The sequence below is a fragment of the Mauremys reevesii genome, linkage group 5 (genome assembly GCF_016161935.1).
Source record: "Mauremys reevesii isolate NIE-2019 linkage group 5, ASM1616193v1, whole genome shotgun sequence".
NCBI lineage: Eukaryota > Metazoa > Chordata > Testudines > Geoemydidae > Mauremys > Mauremys reevesii.
This window is the reverse complement of record NC_052627.1, coordinates 81,243,262-81,255,090: the sequence shown is the minus strand read 5'-3', so window position 1 is coordinate 81,255,090 and position 11,829 is coordinate 81,243,262. Positions and strand designations below refer to the sequence as shown.

Sequence of the window (11,829 nt, the reverse complement as noted above, 5' to 3'; positions counted from 1 at the left end):
CCTCTATAACAGATCCAGGTGGGTGCTCCCTTCCAGCCAGTGCCACTGGACTACTTGGGGAGGGGATCCAAGCCTCTATGTCCCTGTATGGTTTAAGCTTCTGGAGTCCCAGTAGGGAGCAGCACTGGTTCCTCCCTTGACCTCTCTGGTACATTTCCTGGGCACTGCCTCAGTTTGCGGAAATGGACCTCCTCAGACCATCTCTCTTAGGCCCCCAGGACCACGGTTGCGCCCCCCCCAATACCCTCGTAGCTTAAACACACCTTATCTCAGAACTCCACACCAAAGGTGTGAAGCTTTTGGTTTACGGTTTAACTCTCTCCAGAGACATGAGGTAGTTGTGAAGCACTTAATGCACTTTGCACAGAGTCTAACACTTTAATGCTCTTTTACTTATTCATGTAAAGCACAGGAGAGTACAGGTCATGAACATCCTTGCTATAATGTGCATCACTTGGAGGACTATTTGTGTTTAGGAAGGTAGGCAGGGTTCCTTGGCATATTCAGGCCCCTGTATGTTAGGTTGTTTCACCCTAATCTTGAGTTTGGGGTGGGGGGAAATGGCCAGAGACCCAAAAGAGATCAGTTCCTCCCTTTTTATAACCTTCCATTCTCCTCTGTCAAGGGACTCCCTGATAATCTTCCCCAAATGATCAGAACCTGTCAGGCGACTTTTTGCCAAGGTGACCGCTCCGTTGCTAAACTAGTTCTCCTGGTTGGGAGCCAGTCTATTTAGAACTATTCCATTTCAATGATAGAACACAGCGTCAATGACTCTTGTTATTCTTTTGCCACCTGCCTTTGATATTTCAGCCCAACCTGGAAACAAAGAGACAATACAAAAGGCAATAGGCAAAATGGAGTGTTCAACTTGGTAAAGATACATACAGAGAGTTCGCAGTCTCTCACAGAATACATAGATGGTACAGATAAATTTTCCCAATTCATCACAAGGAGTAAGCAGTAGCAGGAGTAGACTATTATCCTTTCGATGGTCCAGATGCTACAAGGGAAGGCAACACAGTTTGTCAGTTCTAGTTCTATTCCTGGCTCTAGAGAAGAGTATGTTTCTGGAGTGTGGTCTAGCTATTACAGGCAGTCAAACACACGAGTGTGGTATATTCATTCATAAAGCAGTGTGGCTAAGTGAATGGAACTGGCCATATTATAGATCTGGATTATATTCTCAGTTTTTTCCAGAAGTGACCTTGTGCAACATCAGTTACCGCCTCAGTAACATTAGTTACTTGTAATAATACTTGCTTGCTTTCTAAGGCATGAGGTAATGCTCATTTATAAGTCCTGTGAAGTGCACAGATTTAACACTATTCAATGAAAGAACTAAAATTAAAATTCATGGTCTCCTCCTACCTCCCAACCCAGTGATCTAGTTCCTAGGCAAAAAAAAAAAAAAAAAAAAAAGGCGCGGGGGGGGGTCTGCTCTGCAGAATTTCCTTGCGTGGAGCTCTAGGCCTAAGTCTACCGTGTTGGCAGCTCAGTGAGGGCTGGAGAATGCTTAATGCAGTTGGCATGCATGTTAAGAGCTCTCTGGACAGTCCTCATTGCTAACAGAATGTTCAGCAATATTTACTGCAGGTCTCTACCAAGCTTTACTAAGCCAGTGCAAATGGCAGTTTTCCAGTGCTTATAGCTATGCCAAATCTGGGTGGATTTTCAAGAGGAGAGCAAACAGCATCTTTCCAATCCAGGACCATCTCCATGCCAAATTTCAAGTCCTGGAGGCATTAGAGTGCTCCACAGAAAGGGATGGATAATAGTTTTAGCATTAGCAAGACTGCCTATTTTTCTTTAACCTCATTCTCCAAAATGACTTAATAATTTTTATTTAATCTTTTAAAAAACATTGACCCCGAGTCAGTCAGCAAGCATAGAAAATTTCACCCCAAGCAGCCGAATTATGGCAAGATTATAATAAATTAAAAATGGCCATATAATGGAAAATGAAGTGCAGCCTCAACTATAGGTGCAGCCTTGGTTACAATTTAGGGGTGAACCATATTCAATGGTTACAATGTTCATAAGATTTGTATGAATGAAACTATGGTTTCATTCACAAGCAGAAAGTTGGACATATGCTACATAGGCTTGTATATAAATGATTGATGAAAATTTGTTAATGATTTTGAACCACACGCCAGATTGTAGTAGGCAGTTTGCATCATGAAAGCCAGTTCCTTCACAATCAGAGCTAAAAAATGAGGAAGTCTATAAAATGTTAATGTATAGATGATCTTTTGGAGAATTAGTGTGTTTCAGCTTGTGCGACAGTCTGGTGCTAGAGCAGATTTTAAACATTTTAATATGCCAGTGCCCTAAGAGCAAATGGTGCTTGAAATGCACATTCATGTGATGGGTCATATTTTATTCATTAGTTATGCAATATGAATATGTCTGCATGATATTAAGTAAAAATAAACATCAGTAGAAAGGAGTCTCCTGATCTAAATAATGAAAAGGCAGCATTCTATGGATCAGGAATGTACTTGCATTCTATTTTAAAATAAGGAAACTATTTCTCTGGGAAAATAAAAATACTTTACAGAATATCTTTTTATATTAGAGAGACAAGTTGGGGGAGGTAACATCTTTTATTGGACCAACTTCAGTTGGTGAAAGGAACAAGCTTTCAAGCTCCCGCAGTCTCTTCTTAGAGTCTTTCTATATGTTCAGTTTAGGGAACGTAGGGATTGCCATATTGGATCAGATCCATGATCCATCTAATCCAATATCTGGTCTCCAATAGTGGCCAGGAAAAAAAAAGGTATAAAACCATCACATTAGGCAGATATGGACTAATCTGATTCTCATATTAAATCTCCTCTCCAATCACTAGAACAAGGGGTCAGCAACCTCTGGCACACGGCTTGCCAGGATAAGCACCCTGGTGGGCCAGGCCAATTTGTTTACCTGCCGCGTCGGCAGGTTCGGCCGATCACCGCTCCAGCCAATGGGGGAGGTGGGAAGCAATAGCCAGCACATCTCTCGGCCCATGCCACTTCCCGCAGCCCCCATTGGCCTGGAGCGGCGAACCGCGGCCAGTGGGGGCCGCGATTGGCCGAACCTGCTGACGCGGCAGGTAAACAAACTGGCCTGACCTTCCAGGGTGCTTATCCTGGTGAGCTGCATGCCAGAGGTTGGCGACCCCTGCACTAGAATGTAGATATTAGTTTAAACCTGAAGCATAAGGTTTAGTATCGCCTCCAAAATGTGTTAGCTTTAACTATAACACCACTTGTTACCCCATAAGTGACCAATCCCTTTCTGAATGTTGCTAAATTGTATTTATAGAACATATACAGTCCCTATTACCACAGTATCTGAGCATCTCACAATCTTTAATGTATTTAGCTTTGCAGCATCCCCTTTTGCAGCATACTTTTGTTTTATTTGCAACATTTTTGATTTCCATTATTCTTACTTGAATCTCTGTTAATAAACTTCTATTTGTTTTCACAATAAACTAATTACAGTTCTCTGTTATAAAGGACCTGATCCTGAGTTGTAATCTTCCAGCTATATGAGGTCTCTTTAGGGACAACTTACGTGGTAATTTTCGAGGTGGATGCTACAGGGGAACATTCTTCTAAGAGGGTTGGGGGACCCAAAACAGAAAAATTTTGTTTCAAACTTTTTTTTGACAAATCCTGATAGGCAAAGGTTGTAAATCTAGTGTGAGCACTAATACCACATTGCATCTTTTCAAATACGATGTTAATATTTATCAATATGGTATTTATATCTTTGTCTTTTTGGTATACATCAAGGAACAGAAGAAGGCTTACCATAGTTCACCCCTTCAATCGTCCAATGCTTAGATATGGATCCTCTAAAGCTTAACTACCACTGTTGGGTTCAAGGATGCAGCTGGTTGGAAGGGATACTCAATTCTTTCCTTCACAATCCCTAAGGAGTTAGCAGAGCTGGGAGAAGTGAAATGGTATCACCTGCCAACCCTGGGGACCAGGATCTTAATTTGAATCCTATGCATGACATCATGTTGCAGTGTCACAGTCAGTCTCGCCCATATGGCACATTTGTTGTCAGTGAAAGCAAGTGCAGCAAACATTGTCACATCTTCCTATTTCTTTTAAGTTTCTAAATAACAAAGAAAGTTGTTAATTGCTTTGCTTAATTGCTGAGCAGCAGCTGGAAACTATGTAAACACTGTAAAAAAATAATTAAAGCTGCTTCAATGATCAATAAAGGTTGAACACAGAAGCCTTAAAGGAAATCAAGTTCCCACTGAGGTATGTTAATTACTACACTCAAGTACTTGCTTTACTTAGGGCTGATTTCAGGCTTAGCTGAAGAAATCTTATTAGGCATTCAATATTGGGTCAGATCATTATTGCTTCATATAGTTCAGTTTGCTTGAGGCAAATTAAAACAGCCTTTATTAATGAAAGAAGAAAAACACTTCAAAAGAGATCAGGAAACATAAGAGTTCAGGAAATAAAAACAGATGCATCAAAATGGAAATTTCTCTATGGTCTTCTACAAACATGGTCTTAATTGTTAGGGACAGGCATATGTTTGTAAGGATTTAGATTTGTTGAGACCTTAATCAAAGCCAAGTTGGTTTAAACCAAATGAATCAATCACAAGTAGTGAAATAAAACTAGGCTGATGTCAAGTAAAAGATCAAATGTGAACCTGGACTTCAAGCCAGGGGCCTACATCAATTCTGTAGGCAAAACTCCCATTGGAAGCATTTTGGGATTTTGGCTGATTAAAACTGTAGGATTTGACTCAAAGTAGTATTTTCAGCAGAGACATTTAACTGATAGGTGGAGACATAATTAGATGTGCCACAGGGACATAGCTTGCAAGTCTAAAGAAGCAGAGGAAAAAGCCCAGCAAGAAACTTTAGCAGAGACTTACTGGAGTTTCTTATTAATTGACTTTCCCTACTAAGGAAACCCTGCCTTCTCTCTTGTGCAGGCCACAAGCTATTTCATATGCATGCTCACTTTCACATCCTCCAAATTTTGCTTTTGAAACATCCCTTCTGCCTCCACTCACTCTCAGCTACCTTTGATTGTCTCTCAACTGGTGCTACAATCTGAAGTCCCTATCTATTTGGCCTGTAAAGGAGACAGTGATAAACCCTGTTGCTGTGTTGGAGCCCCTCCTTGCCCATCTGTTGCAAGCTGTGGCATTAAAGCCACAAGAGAGCCTTTTGCACATTACCACATTTTTCATAAACTAGTCCCCAAAAGATGTTTATAGCAAGTTACACAGAGTTAAAGGATTTAAGGGATGTTTTCTTTCTCTCCCCTCTCCTTCCATGAACAGGAGGCCTCTAAGCCTCTCTCAGTAGATGGCCATTTGTAAAGGCCCTAGTTCCCTTCAGGAGGGAGAGGCAATAAGGAGAATGGAGGAGCAGCAGCACTATGTGAGCCGTCAGGGTCCCTGTCATAAACAGATAGTTAAGGGTTAAAGTCTCTTTTACCTGTAAAGGGTTAACAAGCTCAGTAACCTGATGAACACCTGACCAGAGGACCAATCAAGGGACAGGATAATTTAAAATCTCTGTGGAGGGAAGGCTTTGTCTGTGTCCTTTGTTTGAATTGCCGTGCTCTCTTTGGATCTAAGAGAGGCCAGACATGTCTCCAAGTTCTCCTGGAGTATTTCCTACTATCCAGTATAGTGAGTATTAGAAAGGGGAATTAATCTTCTAATTAATTTCTGCATTTGCAATTGTGTGGTTGCTGGGGAAATATCTTTATTTCTGTTTGCTGTTACTTTGATTGTTCTGAGAAAGGAGGGGAGAGCCTCTCCAGGTTTATAAGTTAAACCCTGTATTTTTGCATCCTGGTAATACAGAGATAGTGTACTTTTTTTTCTCTCTTTAAAAAAATCTTTTCTTTTTAGAACTTGATTGATTTCTTCCCTTGTTTGGATTTTCAGGGGAGGGGGGGGGAGTGAATCCCTCTTTGTTTTGATTCAAGGAATTTGAATCCAGGTCTCTCTCCCAAGGACAAGGTGGGGGGGGAATAGATTATTTCCCTTTGTGTTAAGATTCAAGGAGCTTGGATCTGTGTTCCCCAGGGAGAGTTTTGGGGGAACAGGGAGTGTGTCAGACACTTAAAACTTGACTGGTGGCAGCAAGAACCAGATCTAAACTAGAATTTTAGTTTAGAGGAGTCCATGCAGGTCCCCATCTTGTGAATGCTAAAGTTCAAAGTGGGGAATAAACCTATGACATGGTAGGCAGTGGTGGGATGGTATTAAAGAACCAGGAGCCATTGAGAGCTATTCTTTCCCTCTAGAGCAGGGAGGCAGCCTGAGAAGGGCGGGGGGGGGGGTAGAGGTATTCAGTTTCTAACAAGGTATTGTTAGAAGGAGTTTCTAGCTGGGCTAGGCTGGAGGTAAAGTTTTCTAACAGGCTTTGTTAGAAAGGACCCCTACTGGGAAAGCATTAGCAATTGCTAGAGACAAGTTCCAGAAAACCTGGTTTTCTGGTTCTCCCTCAGCAGACAACCAGCTACACATTTGCAAATGAAAAGTTTTGTTTTCTTTTTAGTCAGTCGGTGATAGAAAGGGTTAGGAATTTGTAACTCAAGCAGCTGAACCAAGCAACACAGTTCACTGACTGCAGAGGGGTGTGGCCAGCACCAGAAAGCACAAACATGAGTACCAGTGAAACAGTTAACAAACTGCAACTGGCCAGGCTGCAAGCAAATGAAAAGGAGAAAGCACATCAAAAACAGATGGAGCTACTTAAGGCAGAAACGGCCAGGGCAGAGGCTGACCACAGGAGTGAGATGGAGAAGCAAGAGGCTGACCACAGGAGGGCGTTGGAGCTCCAGAGGGAGGCCCACCAGCAGGCCCTGGAATTAGCAAGAGCTAACCCACATGTTCCAGCCAACTCTAACAATCCTTCTCCAGGCACTGTTCCCCATCCCAAGAAATTTCCCACCTACATGGCAGGTGAGGACACTGAGGCCTTCTTGAAAAATTTTAAAAGGACCTGCCATGGGTACAGCATCCCTGAAGACCAGTACAAGGACTGGTCAGGAAAGTGGACTTTTGCTGTCTATGACAATTATTCCATCCCCATACTATTTGGGGAGGACTTGGCCAACCATGTGGAGCTGGCCAAGAGGGGGAGAGTGGTCACCCACAGCCAGGCCAAACAAGCTTCCACTCCCATCCCTGTTCCTGAGCCGTCCACCAGGGCCCTGTCTGTGTTACCGAAGACCCAGACAGAGGTGGTGGAACCGGATCCCAAGCCAACAACTACAGCAGCCATAGTACATCCAGTCCCAGAACCGGAACTGAAAGAGCAACCAGCGGCAGAACCATTGCCAGCACTGACGCCAGCGCTTGCAAACCCGTCGCCAACCCCATCGCCAGAGGGCGCCAGTGGGCCTGAACTGGCAGAAGCAGCAGACAACCCTACCCAAGAGGCTCAGCCAGAGCCTGAAATATCACCTAGTGCACCAGCGGAGATCGGTTCACAGTCAACGGAAACAACCTCATCACCTACTTCGCTTCCAGAGGAAGCGAAGCCCAAGTCCACAGTCTAAGGAGGAACTGGTGTCTCCAGCCTCAAGGGAACAGTTCCTGACTGAGCAGGAAGCAGATGACAGCCTTAAGAAAGCTTGGGCGGCGGCACGGAGCAACCCACCGCCTCTCAGCTCGTCTAACCAAAACCGGTTTGTTGAAGAACAAGGACTTTTATATAAGGAGATTCTTTCTGGTCAACACCAGGAAGGCTGGTGCACTAGGTGATCCTCAAAAACAGTTGGTAGTTCCAACTAAGTACCGAAAAAAGCTCTTACGCTTGGCCCATGATCATCCCAGTGGTCATTCCGGGGTGAACAGAACCAAGAACTGGGAGGAGATGGGCAAAAATGTTGCCAAGTATGTCCGGTCAAATGGATAAAAAGTGTTCTTCAATGTCAAATATCTTGTTGTTTACATACTTAGTAATATATGTAATAGTGCATGTGTTTTATTAATCTGTTTATTTTAAAGTTCTAGGAGGAAATCACCGCCAGTGTGGTTCCCCCACTGTCTGCAATTTGGGGGGCGTGTCATAAACAGATAGTTAAGGGTTAAAGTCTCTTTTACCTGTAAAGGGTTAACAAGCTCAGTAACCTGAGGAACACCTGACCAGAGGACCAATCAAGGGACAGGATAATTTAAAATCTCTGTGGAGGGAAGGCTTTGTCTGTGTCCTTTGTTTGAATTGCCGTGCTCTCTTTGGATCTAAGAGAGGCCAGACATGTCTCCAAGTTCTTCTGGAGTATTTCCTACTATCCAGTATAGTGAGTATTAGAAAGGCGAATTAATCTTCTAATTAATTTCTGCATTTGCAATTGTGTGGTTGCTGGGGAAATATCTTTATTTCTGTTTGCTGTTACTTTGATTGTTCTGAGAAAGGAGTGGGGGGGGGGGGGAGAGCCTCTCCAGGTTTATAAGTTAGACCCTGTATTTTTGCATCCTGGTAATACAGAGATAGTGTACTTTTTTTTCTCTCTTTAATAAAATCTTTTCTTTTTAGAACTTGATTGATTTCTCCCCTTGTTTGGATTTTCAGGGGAAGGGGAGGGGGGAAAGTGAATCCCTCTTTGTTTTGATTCAAGGAATTTGAATCCAGGTCTCTCTCCCAAGGACAAGGGGAGGGGGAAGAAGGTGGGGGGGAATGGATTATTTCCCTTTGTGTTAAGATTCAAGGAGCTTGGATCTGTGTTCCCCAGGGAGAGTTTTGGGGGAACAGGGAGTGTGTCAGACACTTAAAACTTGACTGGTGGCAGCAAGAACCAGATCTAAACTAGAATTTTAGTTTAGAGGAGTCCATGCAGGTCCCCATCTTGTGAATGCTAAAGTTCAAAGTGGGGAATAAACCTATGACAGTCCCTCTCCACTCTAAACTATAGATCACCAAGATGCCACTGCATCCTTCCCGGCCCCCATCAGGCACATGAGGCAGGATGAGTCAGTATCTCCCTGGAGGTAACTTTTAAAAGAGGCCCTGTCTCCCCTGATGAGAAACAGGCAGCACAACTCTATTCCTTTGGACTACTTGGAATCTTTAGGTATCTTTAGACCAACGTTCAGTGAGCTTGTAATGGGAGAAGAGGTGTGGAGTTTAGACTTCAGTCTGGAGAAGATTTTTGAGCAGGTGCTTGGAGGAGGAAAGCACCTGTCCTGCCACCAAACCTATGTCTAGCTTAACTCCAGAGATTACTGGGGAAAAATACTTTCAAGAAAGACTGTTGAGGATAGTCCTAACTCAGAGTCCAGACTTAGATTTTTCCCCAAACACACGTCCAACTCTTTTTATGTTCATCTTAAAAAACCAGAACCTTTTGATTCTGGGTTTTTTTCCCTCACTAGCAATTTTTGGTTCATCCTCTACCTTCTTAAGGGATAAGGCCTGTGATCCTTTTTCAGACTTTATATTAAAATCCTGCAGGCTTTACTCAATCATTTGGCTGGCTGTTCCATTCCTTAAATCATATATCACCTCATTAACTTATGAGACGGTGAAAATGGATAGTGGTCCAAAGTTCACAATCATGAAACAGTCAAATTTAGTATAGCATACTATGGGATTTCATTGAAAAAGATTGTATATTAAAATATTCAATAGCACAAATACCATGGAAAGAAATGGCAATAAATGAATCCTTTCTGAAATGTTCTAATAATTGAAATATACAAGCTCATTCTTAAGAACCATATATGATCTTTTAAATGCTATGAATGAAGTCCCGACTGTACTGAAATTGTTGCACAACTTTCATTCACTTAAAGGGGGCCAGGATCAACTTCATACATAGGGTAAAATCCAGCCAAGAATGGCAGGCCCTCAGTAAGCACTATACATTGCTTACCTAGGCCTGTCTTAGGCCCTGATTCACAAGCTTAAATGATGTTTGGGGTGCAGTGTGCATCTTCTACGCTGGTGAGATTTCACCCTGCCATAATGACAGTAAAGGAAAAACTGCAATCAGAAAGACAATACTGAAGTAAAACTACAGTGCCTTGGCCCCACTAGGCTTTTACATCGAGAGAGACATTTCACTGGAAAAAACACCTTTTATGCATTGAAGACATCGCCCAAGAAGTAAAGTGTCAAATGAATCACAAGTATCATCATCAATTCAATCACTTTACCTTTTTCCTCAAGTATTCAAACCTTAAAGCTTTCAGATCAGCAGGATACACAAGAGGATCATTCTCTAATAAGGCAACAGGTAAAGCAACTGTGGACACAAATAATTGCTAAATCTGAACATGAACACTGAAATCAATGTGAGCTTCTCAATGGTACAATATTTTTGTATTCCAGTAAAAAAAGTGATGAATATCCAGTTTAAAAAAAGTGTTATTTTTAAATGTTCAAGGAAATAACTTCAGGTGGTGTAAATCAGCACAGTTCTGACTTCAATGGAGCTATGTGCAGATTTCACCAGCTGAGTATCTGGCCACTTATATTTAAGGGTTGTTTTTTGTTTTTGTTTTTTATTTTTGGGTTTTTATTTTTTTTTAAATTAGAGAGAGAATTTCGGATGATTGAAAGGCAAAGCAATTCCATTTTGGCACAGCAGTGCCAGAAACTTATTATATCCTAAATCACACCCAGCATGGGCGCCAGCTCTTACTGACACTTCCCACTCCTCATTTGCTTCCAATAGAATATAATACGAGGGGAGAAGAATTACAAATACCGAAAAAACAAAGACAACACACAAACACACCTGCATTTCAACTGAATGGAGAGTAGATGAAACAATATAGCAACGACTAATGACCTAATTCGATTTATAAATATTTTATAAAGCAAGGAAACAAGCAAATGTAACAGTTAACAAAATTTGCCGTGCCTTTTTGCAAATACTGGAAGAAAAAGGGTAAAATTTTCAGTAGTGCTTAAGTTACATTACAGCTCAAGTGGCATTTTCAAAAGTGATTTAGGCACTTAGAAACCTAAATCAATAGACCTATTACTTAGGGCACAGGCCATAGGCCTATCACTAGTCAAACACTTGACACTTCAATATGAACTATTTTGAGGTTTGGATTTTTTTTTAAATTATTTTGTGCCTCTGTACTTCCTGTTCCCAGGCCGAAGTAAAGGACTAGAGAGGCCACTTCTTGCAATCTGTCCAGCCTAAGTAAAAGCAAGTAGTTCTGGAATCTTAGGCGAGCCAGTTCCATTCAGATTCTAGACATGTCTAGATATTTGAATAAGAACCTGTACTTCAGGGTTATGAACAGTGAGCTTTCAAATTTTCCCCATTAATATTTACAGAATATTTATAGCAGCAAACAAATATGGAGAATGTTGAATGAAGAGAACCCCAGATATGAATACCGTCAAATTTAGGGGCTTTAGAATCAGTTTTATTGCAGTACTTTCTTTCTAACCCTGAACTTAAGCCCTTTCATGTAAATGGAATGAGTTTAATTCAGGCTTCATACTGGGCAAAATCAAAACCCTGGAACAAAATCTCCTTTAATATTTGGAGAGTTCTGATCAAAATCTATATCCCAACTTTTAAATTTGGCCCACTTTTACATGAATTGGGAAGAATATCCATGCACAGAGATTTGTTTTGAAATCACTTATTTACTTAGATGAAGCAAATTAATGTTTTGGGCAAAGATGCGAATATATTCCCTCAGTGATTAACTTTTATCAACATCAGAAATAGCTTGCTACAGTGTTTCCCACAAAGCCAGGTTTTTAAAGAGGATAGATTCACTTACTGCCTCCTCATTTCTTTATTAGAAAGTTTGTTTCCATATGCATATTAACTTACAAGAAATGGATTTTCATATGGAGATCTT

General features: G+C 41.6%; 1 long non-coding RNA gene across 1 annotated transcript in view; it reads right to left on the bottom strand.

Moving 5' to 3' along the window:
• Nucleotides 1–909: 909 nt before the first annotated feature.
• LOC120406571 overlaps nt 910–11,829 on the bottom strand; it is a 49,280-nt gene continuing 38,360 nt past the window's right edge. Inside the window, exons 2-3 of the long non-coding RNA XR_005599363.1 lie at nt 3,804–4,116; nt 910–1,003 (exon numbers count right to left, since the gene is read on the bottom strand). This is a non-coding gene — a long non-coding RNA (uncharacterized LOC120406571). The remainder of the gene's footprint in view (nt 1,004–3,803; nt 4,117–11,829) is intronic.